At 56.2% G+C, this 18,491-nt stretch overlaps 1 protein-coding gene across 3 annotated transcripts in view; it reads left to right on the top strand.

Moving 5' to 3' along the window:
• Nucleotides 1–14,314, top strand: part of FBXL18 (F-box and leucine rich repeat protein 18) — a 46,281-nt gene extending 31,967 nt beyond the window's left edge. Inside the window, exons 7-8 of one of the 3 annotated variants that reach the window (XR_005827740.1) lie at nt 12,071–13,413; nt 13,609–14,313. The gene's annotated coding sequence lies outside the window, so the exon portion shown is untranslated. Of the gene's footprint in view, nt 1–12,070 lie in introns of all 3 variants that reach the window. The other 2 variants (XR_005827741.1, XR_005827739.1) reach the window with 2 other exon arrangements.
• Nucleotides 14,315–18,491: the final 4,177 nt, after the last annotated feature.

Raw genomic sequence — 18,491 nt, 5'->3', positions numbered from 1 at the left:
CCTGCCTGTCTCCTGATGAGGATGCTGGAGCCCTGCACCTCCAGAGGTGCTCGATAGTCCCTGGGCCGTCAGAGACCTTTGGGCTGACAGCAGCCTGCAGATGTGCAGAAGACCATTTCCAGATCCTCCTCGTCCTCCAGACCCAGCTGTGTGCAGAGGGGAGGGTAGGACCTGCTCGTGGCGAGCAAGGCTGTGCCTGCCGTGGCTTGCTGTGTGAAGGGGCAAGGAGGCCTGTACGTGCAGGTCTGGGTTGTTAATGATTTCCCCTCCCTGCCAAAGTGCCACGTGGTGGGGCAGTGGCTGTCCCCTGCTCCCTTCCCCACCCCGCTGCCTCCATTTTCTGCCCAACCAACTTGTTGCTCCCTGGTTTAACTGGGCTTGCTGGGAACCAGCAGGTTACTAACACCACAGCTCTGCAGCCTGCACATTTCGGGCAGAGGAGGGTCAGCGGCGGGGGTGATGCACTCGGGGTGTGAAGAAGTCCTGGAGATTCAGCAAGGAGGCAGGGGTGAAGCATCTTCAACAATGTCTCTAGCCCTGGAAAGAAACTGGCTGGTAATTATAGTTAAGGGTTCGGGGAGGACATTTCAATGGATCAGGTGATCCAGTACTCTTCTGCCTGGAGATCTGCTCCTCTCTCCACTTTGCAGTCTCTGGCTGCTGGATTCCTGAGCACTGCAGGCCAAAATGGGAAGCGTGGATAAGCGCTAGTGCTGCCCTCTGGGCTGGTCCACCTGATCTGTCTTTCATAGCCCTTATCTCCCACCAGCTGCTCTTCAGCATTCAATGTGTCTTGGGTGGGAGCATCTCAGAGGGGGCAGGTCTGCAGGGTGCTGGCTGAAACACCTCCCAGACCCTCACCCTCAGCCTACAGCTCCGAACGCTTGTTCTTCCATCTTCTGCCACCTTGTCTGGGGGGTCTCTAGGCTTGGGATGGCAGAAGAGGTCCTCCAGGTCTGTGCTCTGAGTGCAACTTGTCACCCCCTGGATCATGTTTGGGAGCAGGCTGTGCATCACTGGCTCCAAGCTGGAGGCAGACAAGAAGGGAGTATGGAGGAGAGAGGCCGAAACGTTTCATCTCCCAGAGGCTTCATCTGTGGCCGTGGGATGCAGCTGACAATTTCCAAGGTGCTACTTGTGTGCTTGCTGCCTCCCAGGCCCCAGCGACAGCCTCTCCCCAGGGGCTGACAGGCAAGCCGGAGGTGGAGGACGCGTGCACAAGCCAGAGTGTGTGTGCGGGTGAGAGTCTGACCATGGGGATGGATGGAAAGTCTTGGGAGGGACCAGAAGGAGACAAGAAATGGTGTTGCCTGTGCATGGACAAGTTGTAGCCGCAGTTCAGTCCCTGTGATCCAGCCCTTCTCGCATCGTTCCCCTGAGATATGATGGTTCTTGTGGTGCTGTGGTCTCATCAAGCAGAGATCCAGAGAGTGGGGTGGTCCTGTAGTGCCACCCTCTGGGGCTGGCATCAGGGTGGACTCTGGTGTCCTGTTCTCATTTCACTGTGTTTGAATTTGCTTTCTGGTGTGCTGGTGAAGGCTTGCGTGGAGAGAGAGAGCCACAGCGAGTGGGAAAGATGAGGGAAAGGGATGAGCTTTCTCTCTCCTATGAAGCACAAACGGATGGAGAAATATTTCTGAACAAACAGGTCCCTCATCCCCGTCTTCTGGAAGCTGTGTTATCAGAGTACCATCGCTGTCCTCTCTTCTCCTTCCCCCCAGTGAACAGGAATTAAAAATACAACTAATAAAACCATTTTACTTTCTTCAGGAGGAGGGGAAAAAAGAAAAAAAGGAAAAAAAAAAAGCCTTGAAAATGCTAAAGGACATAAAGGGCATTCATGAAAGGGTTGGATGGTGGTTATTGCAGCAGGGGGAAAAACATTATTTCACTGTGCAGATAAAAGGAAGTGGAAAAGCAGCATATTTATAGCTAGGGAGCCTGGATTCCTTGTTAAGCCGCTATTATCAAATTAATGTCAAAATGCATCAAACAGGCACGAGTGTTCTGGGCCCCTTATGCAAAGTGCTTGCAAATTGGTTACAAATACATTTGTTTACAGGGTACGAGGCAGCAGCGAGCTAATTAGTCATTGTACCAGGGTTGTTTTGTGTCTTTTTTTTTTTTTTTTTTTTTAATTTTTTTTGGCAATTACACAAACAAGCTGTTTTGAAGTATAAATACGAGCTGCATTACAGCCCCTTTAAAAGGGAATCAAATAGAAATCATGGGATGCGGAGGGCTTGACGTGAGTGGCGCGGAGCACCGTTGCCCCTCATCGCTGGCCTCTGTGCAGATGCAGCAGCACTTGCTGGGGGCTGGGCTCTGGGAAGTGGCGTGAAAACCCGTCCAAGAGCATCAAGGGGATAAGTGGGTGGAAAGGGAACAGCTTGTGCTTCTGGGTCCTCTGGGGGGGGGATGAGAGCTGCCCCTTGTGTGGGACGTGGTGCCAGGATGGGGATGGCTGTAGCCGCTCCAGCTAGCCCAGTGCTTCAGATGCCATAAGGCTGCAGCCACGTCCCATGCTGGGGACTGGCTTTTTTCATACAGGACCTGTTAAGGTTTCAGCTGCCCACCAGTACCGTGGGAATTCACTTGGGGCCTGGGATATTTTGGGGAGCTTTAGCAGCAGCTGCCAACTCAGGTTATGAAGCGGCTTGTGCCCAGCCAGAGGGTACCAACACGGTTTCAGGGGATGCTTAAATTTAATGAGCATCCCATGGATGGGGGATGGTACCCACTTGGCATGAAGAGTCTGGTGACCATGTTTTTGGGGCTTCTTTAACCAAACCATGGGCTGTGCCTCCAAACTTGTCAATGAGGGAGCAAAGCAGGAAAGCTTATCTGATCCTCAGTGGTGGGAATGGCTGGGAAGGGGAATTTGGTCGGGGGCCAAATGGAAACTTCCCACTGCCCTACATCTTAATGTAACCCGTTCCGGGAGTAAATCACACCTCTGCCACTCAGGGAAGCTGCTAATTGCATCTGCTCTGGTGGGGGAGGATAAAGCCAAGGGGAGTTTACTACCGTTATTATTATTTTTAATTTACTAGGAAAAAGAAAGGAGAAAGGAAGAAACAAGTTGTTGCCCCTCTCATGCTGGAGGCCCCAACATTTCTTGGCAGAAGGTGTGCAACCAGCCTCGCGGCTGCTTCTCTGTTTGGATTTGTTTCTGGTAAATCTGCCCTTCAGGCTGGAATAACCCTTCTGAGCAGGTCCCGCACTACCAGAGGTGCTGGGAACATTGAGTTTAATGCTGTCATAAAACCCTGCTGTGGTTTCCATTCCCTCGAGGGGGGCAGTGACCGTGCAGGACAGCTGTGCTCAGCATGGCTTTCGTGCCAGCAAAGCCTGGGGTGCCTCAGGTCCTGCCGTGGTGTGGATGGAGCTGGGTGGCTTCCCAAGGTCCCTTCTGGGGTTGGAGTTTTCTTCTCAGAAGCCCATGGGCTCAGTGCAGCTGAAGGTCTGTGAGCCCAGCTCTGCAAACCACACTGATGATGGTAGTTGATATTTCCATGTGTGAAGAAGAGGTATTTTGTGTCTTCAGCCTCCCAGCTCTTCTGTGGTTTGCAGATGTTGGGTGCAGCACATCACTAAGCTCATCTGGGTGGGAAGTGAGGACCACCGAGAGTGGTGGGAGAGGGCAGGGCTTTCTCCAGCCTCCTGGAGAAGCTCTGATGTTTGCACCAGGTTTCATTCTATTAAAACTCAAGGTTTTTCTTCTCTGCACCTAGGACCGGCTTTTCAGTGGTACCTTCAAACTCCAAATCTCTCGTGACCTTTTTCTTTCTTGTCCTGTTGACTTTTACAGGCTCATTTGTCGTGGGGAGGGTGACCAGCTCTGTCAGGATCAGGGTGTATGACTTTGAGGAATGTTCCCATTTCCAGAGGAGTCCTACCTCAGCCCTACCAGCTCCACAGGAGCACGACTCAGCTGGTCAACAAATGTGTGAGCAGCCTATTGTGATCAGGCTTTAACTAGGCACCCAGTTGCTTTAATCAGAATGTGTCTCTCTTCATTTATAGCAGGGTTAAGGCTCCGGTTTGACTGTCATCTCCTGTTGCTGCTGGTGGCCACGTCAGGGGAACGGATCCTGCTCTGTTTTGAGCGGTTGGGTGTTCCGCACCTGCTTTTCTTACGCAGGGTTGTGCCAGCAGCACCTTGCTCTGACCTCAGATCCCCACCCTCCTTAAGTTACACTGGTTTGTGCCCTTCCTCTTGGATCAGTGCTGACCTTCAGCTGGATGAGGTCTTCTGCCCTGCTCAAGATTTTACTCCCCTTGAAATATTTGCCTTTCAGATGAGGTTCCCCCCGTGTCTGGTCTAACGGCACTTGTATTCCTCTGCCTTTACTGAAAACGATTCTCACATCTAAAATTGCATTTGCCTTTTCCCCCGTCAGTGGCTCTCGGTCAACTCCTGATGTCCCAGCACACCTGGGTCATCCCCGCCTCACCACTTCCCATGCAGGCTGCTACCTTACACCCCAAATTTGCCCTGGCTGAATGTGTCACTTTCCCCATCATGCTGCTCCTCGGGGCCAGCCGGCTCCAGGGGAAGCTGGCTTTTCCCAGAGCTGCTGCCACAGACATTTATTTTTGTGTCGGGATTAGCTGTGATCCCAGGACCGATCTTCCTTTCTCAAGAAAGTCAGGTGATGCCAGGGAAATCCAATATGATCTTACTGTTCTTAGGTGTAGGTGACAAAATATTGTCCCACTTATATTTTTGCTTTGCGTGGTGTCTCTCCAAATGGGCTTTAGAGCTGCAACTTACTGCTGACATTGGCCTAGGAGTTTTTTATTTCTCCCTTGAGTTGCTTTCTCCTTTCCTAATGATGGTGACAGTGTTTGCCCTCTTCCTGTGCTGTGACACGACTCACATCGTGCCAACACCGTCTGTCAAAATCCTGCAGTTCCTTGAGCCGCATCCTTTGACGTTCTGGGCTGGAGGTGGTCAGACCTTCTGCAAGTGTCCCTTGCCAAGGAGGCTCCGTACAAATCTTCCAGGTCCGTACCGCCTTCCCTGGGCTGCAAGCTGCACGTAGGAAAAGCCAGCTACTCCTGACGGGCAACATGCAACTTGCAGCTCATCCCGGTGAGTGATGTGGTGGCGGTGGTCCGGGGATGAGGCGATGGAGCTGCCTTAGCAGGTGTGCTCACTGTACGGACCCTGCGCTGGGTTAGCCACAGGAATCCAGCTCCATTTACAGCCTTTTTTAAAAAGAAAGAATTAAATGGCTTGCAGGAAGCTTTAAGGGTACGTGACTCAAAGGGCTTGTAAGTCGCAGCAGACTGGAGCGAAGGCGGTGGGGCAGCGCTCCTTGCCTCTTGGCGGCAGGATGCGATCTCTCCTGACGCTGCCAGGACCCGCTCCCTTCAGAAGACCGAGATGCTCAGGGTCTCCCCGCTGTGCTGGTCCTCTGGGAATGCCACGTGTCTCCCCGTTCGCTTTCTCCTTCCCTGCCTGCAGCCTGCCGGCACCAGCATCGCCCAGTGCCTGGATGGGACCAGCTGGGAATGCCAAAGGGCCAGGCAGTGGCGTGCCGGTGCTGATCAGGGCAGCGTGGGAAGCTGGGCTGGAGGGACACACTGTGGTGCCTGGAGTGTCGCTTTGTCTCCTGGATGCTGGGCAGGTTTGGGTGTTCGCAGATGCTCTGTGGTGGTGCTGATGGTGATGTTTCTTTGATGAGGAAGAGCACAAACCGCCTTGGGATCACAGACCAGGGCCAAGTCAGTGCTTTCTGCTCTGGGGGCAATGCGCCGCCTTTGATGCAAACACCTCACAAACCCTTGATTTACACCAAAATGAGCCGGTGGCTTTGACCTGGGGCTTCTGCGTTGGCATGTTGCAGGGTACATGTACACACACGCAGGCACTTTCCTGCCTCTGGCCGAGGATGAGAGAGCAAAGATGTGACAGATGTTAGTCACTGTTGGCGGTGGGGATGATGCGGTGATGAGCACCCCAGGAGGACCTGAGCAGAATAGCACCCGCGTAATGAGCACAGGAGGGAGGGTGGGAGTGGGGAGAAGGGGAGAGCATTTCTGAGTGGCTGAATTTTTCTTGCTTTCGGGTGAAACCTGTGGATTTTCTGGGGTGGGGAAGACTGGGAAGTGGCTCCAGGTGGCTGGAGCTGCAGAGCCTGATGGTTTTGCCTTGGTGGGATGAGATGATGAGACAGCCACAGTCCCTTGCTTGATTTTTCTTCTGCACTGTTAATTAACATAGCAAAGGTGAAGCGTTTCTTGGAGAGACAGGTGCTGGCACGGCGTGAGCACAGACCAGAGTGGCGGAGACTTCCAGGCTGCCTTGTGAACTGAAACCCTCCAGTTCCCAAACCTGCCCCAAGTACACAAGGATCATACTTGGTGTGTCCTTGGATGTGTTCCTTGATGATCCTCCTCTCCCATGTCCAGAGGGGATGGCAGCGCTGCCCTTCAGCTCTGCCTCCTGCACCCACCAGAGAACAGGAGGTTCCCTGTCGAGGTGTCGGTTGAGGTGTCCAAGGTTTCTTAAACTCTTGCAACAAAGAGGGGAAACGTTACAGTTGTCCAGTCCTTGGGCTTGTTGAGCAAATGGTCAAAGAATGAAGAGGTTTCCCGCAGGCTGAGGGACTGGACTGGCCTTGGGTCCCAGCCATCGTCATCCACCCAAGTGGCAGGAGCAGGGTGGAGATATGGGGACAGCCACAGCTCCAGGGCTGGGGGACAGCACGGGCACGCGGAGGGCTTGGGGACATGCCGAGGGTTTGCTTGTCCCTTGTTCACAGTCTGAAGCTGGTGGTTCCCTGCCGGGGGCCATGGAGGCAGCGATTACCCCGAGTGTGGGAGCGAGCATGGGGGGGTTCAGGGCTCGGAAGGCGCAGGGTGCCTGCTGCCCGCCCGATAAGGCTGTGAGCGCTGCCGGCAGTTAGTGTGAGTTGGGCATCCTCTTCCTCTCCCCGGGGGGTGGGGGGGACACGCAGCCAGCAGGAGGGCTGAGCTGGGCTGGGGCAGGGATGTGGCCTCTCCAGATAAGCCACTCTGGTTTCTGTTCCTGCAGATTTACAGCCGGGGAGCGGGGAGGTGGGTGCTGCGCTTTTTGGTGCGGTGATTTATAGTGGCTCAGGGCGGCAGCTGCTTTCCTCGCTGGCAAGGTCTTGGCGGTTGCACGGGGTTTTATGGCTGCCGTGACTAAGCTGTGGGCGAATTAAAGGCTCAGCCAAGGTCACCGCATGGCGGGACACAGGTGGGAGCGGGTCTCTTTTGGCTGTGGCTTGGAGAATGTCCCCATTTCAGCCTGGGGAGGGCTGGGGCCGTCAGCCTCCCTGGGAAGGGGGCTGCCGTGGCTCGGCCTCTGCGAGGGGCTGGCTTCATGGCAGCAGTGGTGCTTTCAGCCCTTCGATCCCTGACCTCGCGTGCTGGAACCTACCAAAGACATGAGTGAGATGAGTTGGAGGTTCTCAGCTCTCAGACCCACGTGGGAGGCAAGGTCCCCCCCAGGCGTCCCCAGCCCTGCGCCGCTCAGTCCCTTGGCCCTGCGTTCCTTTGACACAGACCAAGCGATGCTGGGAGGGATGAGCTGCGGCAGGCGAGGAGGGGGCAGGCGATGGGGAAGGAAAGGTCAGATGCCATCACTGTGCTCCTTTTCACGCGCCAGCTCCTGCCCGGGTGAGCTTCCCAGCTCTTCTGTTTTGTTTTAGAGGCAGCGCGGGGGCCCCAGAGCCCTGCAAACCCTTCGCGCTTGGGGTTTTATTGGCATGTGGAAATAGTTTTGTCTGGTTTCAGATCTGGCTGATCACTAACCTTCCCGCTGCCCTCCCCCCAAAAAGGGCTGACAACCGCGGGTGACTCAACCGCACTTGTCTTCCTCCCTCTTTCTTTTTTCTCCCCACATTGTTCTCCGAAATCCCAGCTGCTGCATTTCTCCCCCCTCCCTTTCCTATCCTTGCACATTAGCTGGAATGGAAGTATCTGGGTTTTGTATAAAAGCTCTTTTTTTTGTTGTTTGTACTTCTCTCCCCATCCCGGGGGTCTCGGGGTGCCTCGCTGTGCCGCCGCCTCCTCTTCGGGGCCATGCAGGGTCAGGAGCAAGAAGACAGCTCCGGGCACCCTCGCTGTCACCCCCAGGCTGGCAGCGGCAGAGTGGGGAGCCTGGGCAGGGGCAAGGGCACCAGTATCTCCAGAGCCCTCATTTTTCATCTGGGATGGAGAAGCCTGGCAGATCCTGGGGGCCAGAGCCGCCACATTCCTCCCTTATTTATCACTGGCAAAGCGCTGACGCGGGGCATTCCTGACAAGCCGACTCCTGCTGGATGGGATGGGATGAGATGGGATGGGATGAGATGGGATGCGGCAGGTTTTCTCGTGGCTGTGGGCTGCTCCCAGATGAAGCGTGGGCTCCTTCCAGGAGAGTGTATTGATGTGCCAGTGCCCGGCTGCAGCTCCTGCGCTCAGCAGAAAGGCTGCCGGCTGCCAGCCCCAGCCCAGCTGCATCCAGGTGGCCGAGCAGACCCCCTGGGACCCTCCAGCATCAGTGGGAGCCTCCACCCTGGGGAGTTCTTCAGGGGGACCCCAGCCCTGGGAAAGGACTGAGCCAGGCTGCCCCGGCTCAGGTGGTGAGGCTGTGGGGTGGACGCTGAGGTTGCTTCTGTGGGTACTTTGGGTCTCATCCCCCAAACCTCTCCCCAGGCGGATGTACCTGCTGCCACAGCTTGTGACACTGCTTTGTCCTTGCTGCTGGGCAGCCTTCCTGGCAGCCAGCATCCTTTGCAGAGCCAGGGCCAGAGCAAAACAACCAGCCTTATCGCTCCCTAAAACTACCTGAAAGGGGGCTGCAGCAAGGGGGGTCGGTCTCTTCTCCCAGATAAGAAGTGACAGGGTAAGAGGAAACAGCCTCAAGTTGCACCAGGGGAGGTTTAGATTGGGTATTAGGGAAAATTTCTTCACCAAAAGGGTGGTCGGGCACTGGGACAGGCTGCCCGGGGAGGTGGAGTCTCCATCCCTCTAGGGATTTAACAGACATGTAGATGTGGTGCTTAGGGACGTGGTTTAGTGGTGGGCTGGGCAGTGCCGGGTTAATAGCTGGACTTGATGATCTCAAAGGTCTTTTCCAACTGAAGTGATTCTGCGATTGTATAACACCGCAGGCAGGGTCTGAGTGAAGATGTTGACCCGCTGGCTCTGGCTCCCCGGGTGGGTGTTGCACCCCAGTGGGTGCCAGGAGCCTCTGCAGGTGCAGTGGGAGCCTTGCAGAGAGGAAGGGGAGGAATGGTAGTTTTGGAGGAGAAGAGGTGGGTCATGTCTGGGTAGTAGAGGAAGGAAGAGCTGGTCCTGAGCAAGTGTGAGCCACGCAAGGCAGAGCTAGAAGGAGCCTTTGGAAATGGTTTTCCATCATCTTGCTGTTAGGAAAGCCTCCTCCTACCATCTGCCTGGATGGCCCTGCAGGGTGCATGAGCTGACTGCGTGCTTCGGGCTTCCCTGCTTTGTCAGCGGTAGACATGTAGGACACAGAGCTCTGGACACCCACCTGGTGTGGTGGGATGTGATCTCAGGAGCTGGTAGCCATCGTAACTACGATGACACACCAGGAAGGATGGAGGCCCTTGCTCATCCTGCAGTGGGCTACAGCGAGGAAGACTAGTGAGGTAGATCCATGCTGGTGCCTTCTTTGTCCTTCAAAGTAAGGGGAGCACTGCAGAGGCACTGGAGAGGTGTGACCCAGTGACCCTGGCATGACCCAATGGTACCTGAAGAGATGCTTGGTGTGAGCTGGTCAGGGGTCCCCAGTGTCCCCATCTTTCTGGCCGGTTCCCCTTCTCAGTGCTCAATGACTTTTTCTACCACCAGTCTTCCCACCCAGCCTCTGCCCCATGAAGGTACCTGGGCAGCCTCAGCAGGGAGGGGGAAACCTTCCTGGGCTTCCCAGGCTGAGCCCTGGGGTCGTTCCCTGTGCCCTGACCTCTGCCCGTATCTCTGCTCCTGCCAGGGATGCTGGCTGCCGCTCCTGCCGTTTGCGGTGTGTAATAAATTGCTCCTTCATGACCTTTGGGTGAAATCGCGTTGATTAACTCACCAAGACCACGTGTCCAGGCTGTCCCAGCTGAGATGGAGATAGCTACAGGCTGAGGACCACTTGTCTGAATCTCCTGGGAGCTGGCAGGAGCCAGGTGAGAGTGAGGAGTAAGAAGTGGAGGAAGGCAGCGTGTGACACCCTGGAGCAAATCCCTTCTAGGCAGTGGGAAAACCGTCCTGTGGGCTTTATCCTCCTTTGGGTGGGCTCTGGCAACCCAGAAAGTGGCGTGTGTGGGTCTGGTACCTCCTTCCCTGTACGGCTCCACATGGGACCATGCCGCCAAGTTAGCATCTCCCTAGGTGATCGCTTTTTTTCTTTATTTTTTAAATAATTCTAAATGCATGACTGGCGACTCAAGAGAAAACAGAAGAAATGCTGATTATTGCTGAGGCTCTCAGCCCAGCCGGCGGCGATGTGTTCCTTTTACGTAATGAAACACCCGTCAGGGAACAGTCATGCAGATTTCTTTTGCTTTTCTTTTTACCTATTTCATTGATCCAGAGCCTACAGCAGCTGGCTCATGGCGAGAGAGGTTTGCTCATTCAGGAGTCTGGCAAAGCCTTGGCTGGTGGAGGACAGAAGCTTGCTGAAGCTCCTGGCTTGGGAAGATGCTTTGTGCCATGAGTGGGGACCGCGGCAGCATGGGGTGGGACACCAGCCCACCGAGAGAGGTGGGAGAGGTGTTGGATCTGGTCCCTGGGCACCGTGTGGTGCCTGGAGTGGCCCTGGAAAGGCAGGGAAGTGTCACCAGCTCTGCCAAAGCTGCTCTCCACCACGGGAAGGGACAAGGACCCTTGGTCACACTGCTGGGACCGTCGGCACCAGCCCCGGGGTGCTGGGTCAGTAGCCCTGAGGAGCCTATAAACGTGAGTCAACCCCTTAAAATCACAAGATGGGCTGAAACCAAAGCCAACTATGAGATTGTATTTATTTTTATCATTATTATTAGACTCTGCAGTACTTCTGGGTGTTTTCAGGGGTCACCTGCGAAGCTTTTCCCTGCCGCTGGGAGGTTTAGGATCCTGTAGCTTACAATGGGGTGGGTTACTGCTGCTTCTTGTTGGAGACGGATGATTCCAGCCTGACGGCTCACTGAGCATCCGTGGCTGGTCTTGGCAAAGGTGGAAGGCTGCCTTGTGTGGTTTGAATCTTCTCCTTTATCAGTCTCTTCTTCTGGGAATGAAGAGCAGACAGAGCTGCCTGGGCAAGGGTCAGAAGCTGGTGCTCTCGCTGCTGTGGAGCATCTTCTGCTCTAGTCAAGGGGGGGGCCAGACCCCCGGCAGCAGGAGCGAGTCTGGCAGCTGGGGCCCGAGAAGCCACCGCACGAGCCTGTTGCTGCTGGTTGTTGCCGTTCTCACTCCCTGCCTCCCTGCAATGCTGCTCCTCTTCTTTTCTGCTGAAAGCATTGCTTCGTCCTTCAAGAAAATTAATTTTTCACTTGAGTTGAGTATACTGGGGCGGGAGGGTTCCCCCAAAGCCCATCTCCATGTGTCTTTGCAGGCCAGCTCTGGTTCCTGTGTGGGAGGCAGGGACCGAGCCCTCAGGTTGGTGACTCTGAATGAGTTAAGACAGATGTGGGTGTCCCCACCACATGGGCTTGTGCGGCTGTAGAAGAGCCACCGAGCAGCCCTGCTGCCGAACGAACTAGGGAGACGCTTCATTAAAACAATTTTGGAGACATTCATCCAAACAGAAATTTGAATTTATTTTGCTCACGCTGACTTTCCTTTGGCGTCCTCTTCTACGAAGCTCCCAGCGGATGAATTTGCTGGTAGGAAACAGCAAACCCAGGGATGTCCAGGGGCTCTTGTCTGGAAATGGAGCTGGGTGGTGGAAACCCAACGACCTGGTGCCTCCTCTGCATCCATCCACTCTCTTCTGCGTCGCCTCCAGCCGTGGGGTCCATTGCAGCTCTCGGTATTTCTTGCACTACAGATGCTAAATAATCATAACAACACCGTATCTTCCCCAGCCATGGACTCATCCTGATGATGATTTTTCCTGTCGTTTCAGGTATCGCCTCCTTTCCCCAGGCTTTTCCTCAGCCCAGCAATGGCTTGTCTGAATAATTCAACTAAAAATTCAGCATCGCAAATAAATACGGGATAATTGCTAACAGCTCGCAGACAATCCGCTGCCAGAGGAAGGCTAAACTCCTGGTGAATTATTTATCCACCATGAATTATTCACTTGGCCCTGTTACGGAAGAAAAGCTCCTTCCCAACCTTTGCCTGCCAAATGGCCTGGCTGGGGGTGACTCTCCTGGTGCTGACTCAGCCCTTTCCCGTGGCTCCCGCTGCCTGCCTGCATCGCTCCACAGGGAAGCGGCTCTGGGGAGCTGACACCTGCCTTGTGCAGTTCCTCAGCTCCTCCAAGGACCCACAAGTGTGGGGCAGAGGAGCCTGCGTGCCAAGCCCTGGGGTGGTCAGGACCTGACCCCTCTTTTTTGACTGCGCCGAAGCTGTTTTGCTTCCCTGCGTGTGGCCAAGCCCCAGTGTGAGTCCCGCCAGGAGGTGAAGGCATCTTTCTGATGGGGCAGGAGTCCCACGGAAGCAGCCTGCCGGCGGAATCGTTACCCCTGTTACAGCCCCTGCCTGCACCTTTGGGAGAAGGTCTGGAAAGCATCAAGTCCTGGGGAAAAAAGCAGCTTGGCTCCAGAGCACTGCGGCTGACGGCTGAGCCCGTCCCTGTCCTCTGGTGGTAACATCAAGGAGGGTCTGCGTTTCGGTGTCTGGTGTCACATATGGTGCCACTGAGTGTCTTCAGTGCATGGAGAAGTTCTGAGCAAGCATCTCTCTTTCGGGGGGGGGGACGACGATGTGGGAGTACCTCAAGGCAGCTCCAGCCATGCTGCTGGCTCCTAAAGCTTTGGGTCACACTTGCATCCTTCAGGGCAGGTACGAGGGTCTGACTCCCAAACCGTCCTCTGGCTGCAGAAATACGTCTCTCCATGGCAATCGCACGCTGCCTTGCGGTGTGAGCCTGAGTGGCTCTGTCTGGGGGAGATGGAAGGGGCTCCCGGGGTGCTCTTCCCACCTAAAGCCCTGGGAAGAGCAGTCGGTGTGGGGATGGAGTCGGAATGGGGATGCAGGCTGGAGGTTTCCTGTGGGATGCTCACTGGCTGAAAGGCAGTAACGCTGTGGGACGGTCCGTGCTGATGTCTCCCAGCCCGCTCCGCAGCAAGGGCCGGGTGCTGGGAGCTCTGCCTGGGCCACGGGTGATGGTCTCTGTGAAGCAGAACTCATGGGCATCCCTCCCCCAGAAGAGATAGAAGTTGCCCTCAGAGGTGAGGAGCTGCCAGCCTGTGCTCATCAATCTCCATTTGCACCAAAAATAAGGAAAAATAGAAGATTTAGGTGAGAGATCAATATTCTAAGAGCCTGGTGGTTTTTTGTTCTGGGTTTTTTTTTTCCTGTGCTCTTCTGGGGGTGGGAAACTCGAGGCAGGTACCGGGAATAAATCCTCCCAGCTACCTTGATGTAAATCAGGAGGAAGATGATGGATTTATGGGAGTCGCGCCTGATTTATGCTCCTGTGTCTGGTTCCTGCAGGTCGGCGTGTGCCCCTGGGGACGCCAAGTGCCGGATGGGGACTGGAGCCACCACCGCGCATCCTGCTGCAGCCGAGGTGGGACTGGGGCTGGGGGGCGGGGTGGGGGGGTGAGTTTGCTTTGCCTTTTAAGCCCAGTTCGGGGCACTCAGGTATTTTTGTTTTGCCTCTTTCTGCTGGTGGTCAGCAAAGCACGTCCACTCAGACACCAGTCCCAAGGCATGGTGATGCCCTGCTGCGGGCGGACTGTCTGACTCGGTGGAGAAAAAGGCTTTCGAGTCGCTCCCAGTGATGCTCTCCCCCTCCATCCCTCTCCTCTCCCATCCCGAGAGCTGGGGAGGACTGGCTGCTGGCAGGGTTGGTGTCTCCATGGAAGAGGGAAAGGCTCTTCCTTGGGAAAGTCCTTCTTTGAGGGCTCTGAAAGGCCCCGGGGTGGTGATGGGGGGGCTTGTCCCGGCCCTGGGGCTCCCCTCTCCGAAGAGTCCGGGTTCCCAGCCATGGCGGGGCTGGAGCCGGTGCAGGGGAGCTGTTGTTATTCCTCTCATGCAGCAGGAAGGATTTCTGCGAGTGCCATAAACCCATCACGTGGGCAGAGCCTGGGTGAGCTCTAATTGCTTCTATTTGCATAATGAGGCGAGGCTCAGCATCCTGCTGATATTTGAAAGAAGAAAATCAAAATCAGCTCTAGATAAACAACTCTTCCCCCCCCCCCCCCCCCCCCCCAGTCCCTACCCCCACTCCTAATTTGCACATTTTCTCCCTTAATGCAGGTTTTTCAGCTCTTCGGTCTCCTCTGGAGCACCACAGCCCCCCTGGGACCCCTGCCCAGGGAGCATGGGTGCTGGATGCTGGGGGGGTGCTGCCCCCGCCCCCCCCCCCCCCCCCGGCTGCCGTGGTCTGGGGGCTTTGCCTGGAGCTGGTGGTGGGGCATGAGATGTGGAGGTATCTGATTGGAGCGGGAGAGGATCGGGGTGGTCTTGGGTGTCCGAATTGGGGCGAGAGAGGATCGGGGTGGCCTTGGGGCTGGCAATGTGGAGCTGCGGCTGGAGCCCCTGGGCTGTGTGCAGGAGCAGGACCTGTCAGGGCTGTGCGGTGCCAGAGGGTCTGTGGGCAGCCCGGGCCTGGAGGGTTTCCTGAGCGAGAGCCCAGCAGATGTCACCACAGCCCGATGTCACCACAGCTTGGTGGCAGCTCAGCCTGTGTGGGGACCATCCCGCCTGGGGACATGGGCCAGCTGGGATGCCGTCCTGCTCACATGCCCCGTGCTGGCCCCGAGTGTCCTGCTGGCTTCTGGGGACCTGCCAGGGATGGGATGGGACAGGACACAGGACCCTTCCTCACCTGCAAGCCCCTGGGGTGGCAGGAAGGGCCTTGCTTGCACCCCAGTTGTTGCTGGTTGGGGGGATGCTCCTGCCCTGGGGCCCTCAGAGGACTTGGAAGAAGGTCCAGAAGGACCTGAAAAAGGGGGTGACATCCACTGGCTGGGCTGTGTCCCCAGATGCGCTGCTGCTCTGTAAGCCCTTTTCCCCAGTCACCCACAGCCCCAGAGACCAGTAGCATCCCTGCTCCTCCTGTCCCCTCAGGTAGCCAAGGTCCTTCCCCAGCAGCCAAACCTGGGGGTCCCCTTGTCCCTGGGGGTCCCTCAGGCATTGCCAAGACTCTCTCGGCACCCACAGCTTTTGGGAGCTGGAGGGGCTGTTCTGGCCGGGGTGCTGGGGGGTTTGCACCCTTCGCCCCAGGGAAGGGTGGTGACTTGCTCACTTGAGGCCACGCAGCAGACACCAAGCAGAAATGTGCCACGTCCCCTCCCCCAGGGACCGGGCAAATGGACTCCTTCCTCCTCCTCTTCCTCCCCAGCATGAGGGCTGGTATCCTCTGAATCCTTCGCTACCCTTTGGGGGAGAAGTGCTGACTCCAGATGTTTCCCTAAATGAGAACCTTCTGCAAACAGCACCAGTTTATTTTCATATCGAAAGAAAATGAAAGGGCCGTTGTGATGGTGATTATTAACGTTTTTACAGCCCGTGTTTGTAGCGGGGGCTGCTATGCCAGTGGGCAAGTGGATAGACAGATGGACGGGTGCCTGGGGAAGCCGTGTCCCCCCTCTACCCCCTGCTCTCTCTGGGTGCATCATCGCTCTGGCTGGCTCCATCTTATCCCAGCCCTCCGGCGCCCCTGGTCTCCCTTCCCCAGCCCCGGTGGTCCAGGGATGAGCTTGAGGGGACAGGACAGGACCAGGACCCCTGGGACCAGGGACTGTGGCTCAGCAGCACGAGGAGCATGAAGCGCCTGTGCTCAGAGATGTGTAAGGGTAAAAGGACGGGGCTGAGAGAGGAAATCTCTGTGCACGGGTGTTACTGAGGGCACACGCTTGTCTGAACGGCTCCCGTGGCCCCACCGGGGCTCCAGGTGTGACCAATGAGCCCCAAATTGCTGCTGTGGCCCAGGACCCTGCCTGGTGTGGAAGGGCAGCACCAGCCCCATCCTCAGCCAGCTCCTGCTTCTGATTGAGCCGAGTCTCTTGCTGGGATGATCTTGCTGCTCCCGTGGTCTCCTCCAAGGTGAGCAGTTTCCTCCCCCGACTCCCATTTTGCTTGGGCTGCTAATAATACCCTATGAGCTCAGACACCATCAGCCCAATACGATGTAATGTTTGCTTTTAAAACGGCAGAGCTCTGCTCCTCCAAAGCCACCGGTGTCCCACCTGCTGACCCCAGCCCACAGCCCGGCACCTGCTCTCGTCCTTTTTGCTTTCCCAGCCCATGGATGCTCAGTGCCCTTCAGCCGGCCGCAGGGCTCGGAGGGCAGGGGGGCCCCGGCTGCCAGCACTTGCTGCTCGCTCTGCTCTCCTGCCCACGCCAAACCCCTGGCCAGGGCTGCCGCCCCCATCCACATCCCCAACCGCAAAGGTCCCCCCTTCCCTGGGCCCTTGTGGTGTGCGAAACCCCCTCCTCCGGTGTGCCAAACAGGAGGGGAGCAGCAATGCTTCCCCCAGCCCCTCCTCATCCTCTGGCCCCGGGGAAGCTGGGCAGGATGGAGAAAAGGAGGAGAACCCTCAAAGGTGGAAAGAAAGAAATCCCCCCGGCAGCTTTTAACTGAGGAGGAGAAGGAGAGGGAACAAGATGGGAGGAGAGGCGGTGAGCTGGAGATAGCTGGCACTTGCAGCAAGCGAGTGATGTGTGTGTACACATGCCGGCTCCCCACCAGCCTGATGAAAGGACCCGGAGCTCTCGAAGCCAAACTAAGGTGAGGAACCTGTGGCTGTCCCGGGGGTGGCCGTGGGGGAAGGCTGGTTTACTCCAGCGCAGCAGGGATGCTCTGCCAGGAGCCGGGGTGGCCGGCTCTGCAGCGGGAACAGCTCGCTGAGGAGGGGCTGTGTTCCAGCATCCCAGCCTGTGCAGTGAGGAGGGATGCTGGCCGGGCAGCTCTGCTGTCAGCCCCCAGATCGGTGATCCAGGGCGATGCATCGGCTAGGGATGCAGCATGGATGGGGGTCTGCCTCCTCCCTGGATCCCTGCGGGGTGCTGGGGCTGGTCCCCGCTGTGGTGGGGCTCCCTGGGTATTCGGTGTAGCAAGCACAGCCCAGACACCAGCTGGGAAGTGGTGGCTTTGTGCTGGCCTGGGTGAGGAAGGGTCTCTGGTCCCTCCTGCCCCAGCAGCGAGGGGATTTTCCCCCCTCCCATGCAGGCATGAAGCTCTCATTCCAGTTGCACAGCTCCCTTTGCCTTGCCCAGGGCCTCACTTGCACCCACACCTGCAAATTTCTAAGGGCTTCCTTGTCACCCCCATGTTGCGTTTGGGATTTGTATTTAATTCTTATTATTTCTTCATAGGTTTGTCCCTGTCACTGCTGCTATTCCCAGCCCGGCTTTCCAGCAGGTTTTGCTCTGCAGAGAGCTGCAGGTTGGCTATGAAATATGACAAAGCGTTCATTTAAATGCACACCATGATGTCGGCAAGTCCATTAGGAGAATTAATTTGAATGGTTGGCATTTAATAAACAGCCTCGTCCCTCCTCTCCCCCTGCCGCCGCCATCTCGGAAGGGTTAAAAAGAAACCACATGTGGATATTGGAGGGAGAGGGGAGCAGGTATCTGGGGCTGGGGGGCGGGGGGGGTGGGTGGGGGATAATAAAAGAGAGCTGGCGTTATAAAAGGAATTGCAGTTTGTTTTGTTCACGGTAAAAAAAAGCACATGTGGAAGGGGCTGAGCCGAGCAGTTTGGGTTCACAGGGTGTTTGGTGCATGGAGAAAAGAGGGGGATGAAACAGTGATGGAGCCGGGGAGGAGACGCTCCGGCCGGAGGGTCCCAGCCTGACTCCAAACACGCGGGGCTGGGGGAAGGCGAGGGGGTTCTGAGGACGTTTCTCCCCATATGGTGTGTATTACAAGCTCCTTTCTAGTTGTAAAGATTAATTTAAAGCCTTTCTCACCTCCCCCCCATCCCTCTTTCATTGACAAATGAACATCTGGGCTGAATGCTGCCCAGATCCTAATCAAAGCATTTTTTCAGGGCCGTTGTCTGCCTTTATGGCTATCTGCTTTTCGGATTCTCGGCAGTTTCAATGCACTTGGCAATTCAGCCTGCAAATACTCCTCTCCAGGATTTATGATTCGGGCTAATGTGATTTTTCTCTTTGCCTCTTGATTCGTTTGTTTGGTTTAGTTTAACGACATTTTCTTGTCTGTGTATAAGTTAGGGCACGAAGGGATTTCCTCCCCCCTCCTCCCCTTCCCTTCTTTGCACTGGGTTATTAACAATTAGCAAAAATGGCTTTCTTGGGGAGGCTACGGGGGGGGGGGGGGGGGGGGGGCAAAGGCAGCCCCCAAACCCTGATGAGCATCCCCCAGTGATCCCAAACCATCTATTTTTCTTACAGAAAGCT

This window comes from Falco naumanni, chromosome 4 (genome assembly GCF_017639655.2).
Source record: "Falco naumanni isolate bFalNau1 chromosome 4, bFalNau1.pat, whole genome shotgun sequence".
Classification (NCBI taxonomy): Eukaryota; Metazoa; Chordata; class Aves; order Falconiformes; family Falconidae; genus Falco; species Falco naumanni.
This window is presented reverse-complemented; position numbering and strand designations above follow the sequence as displayed.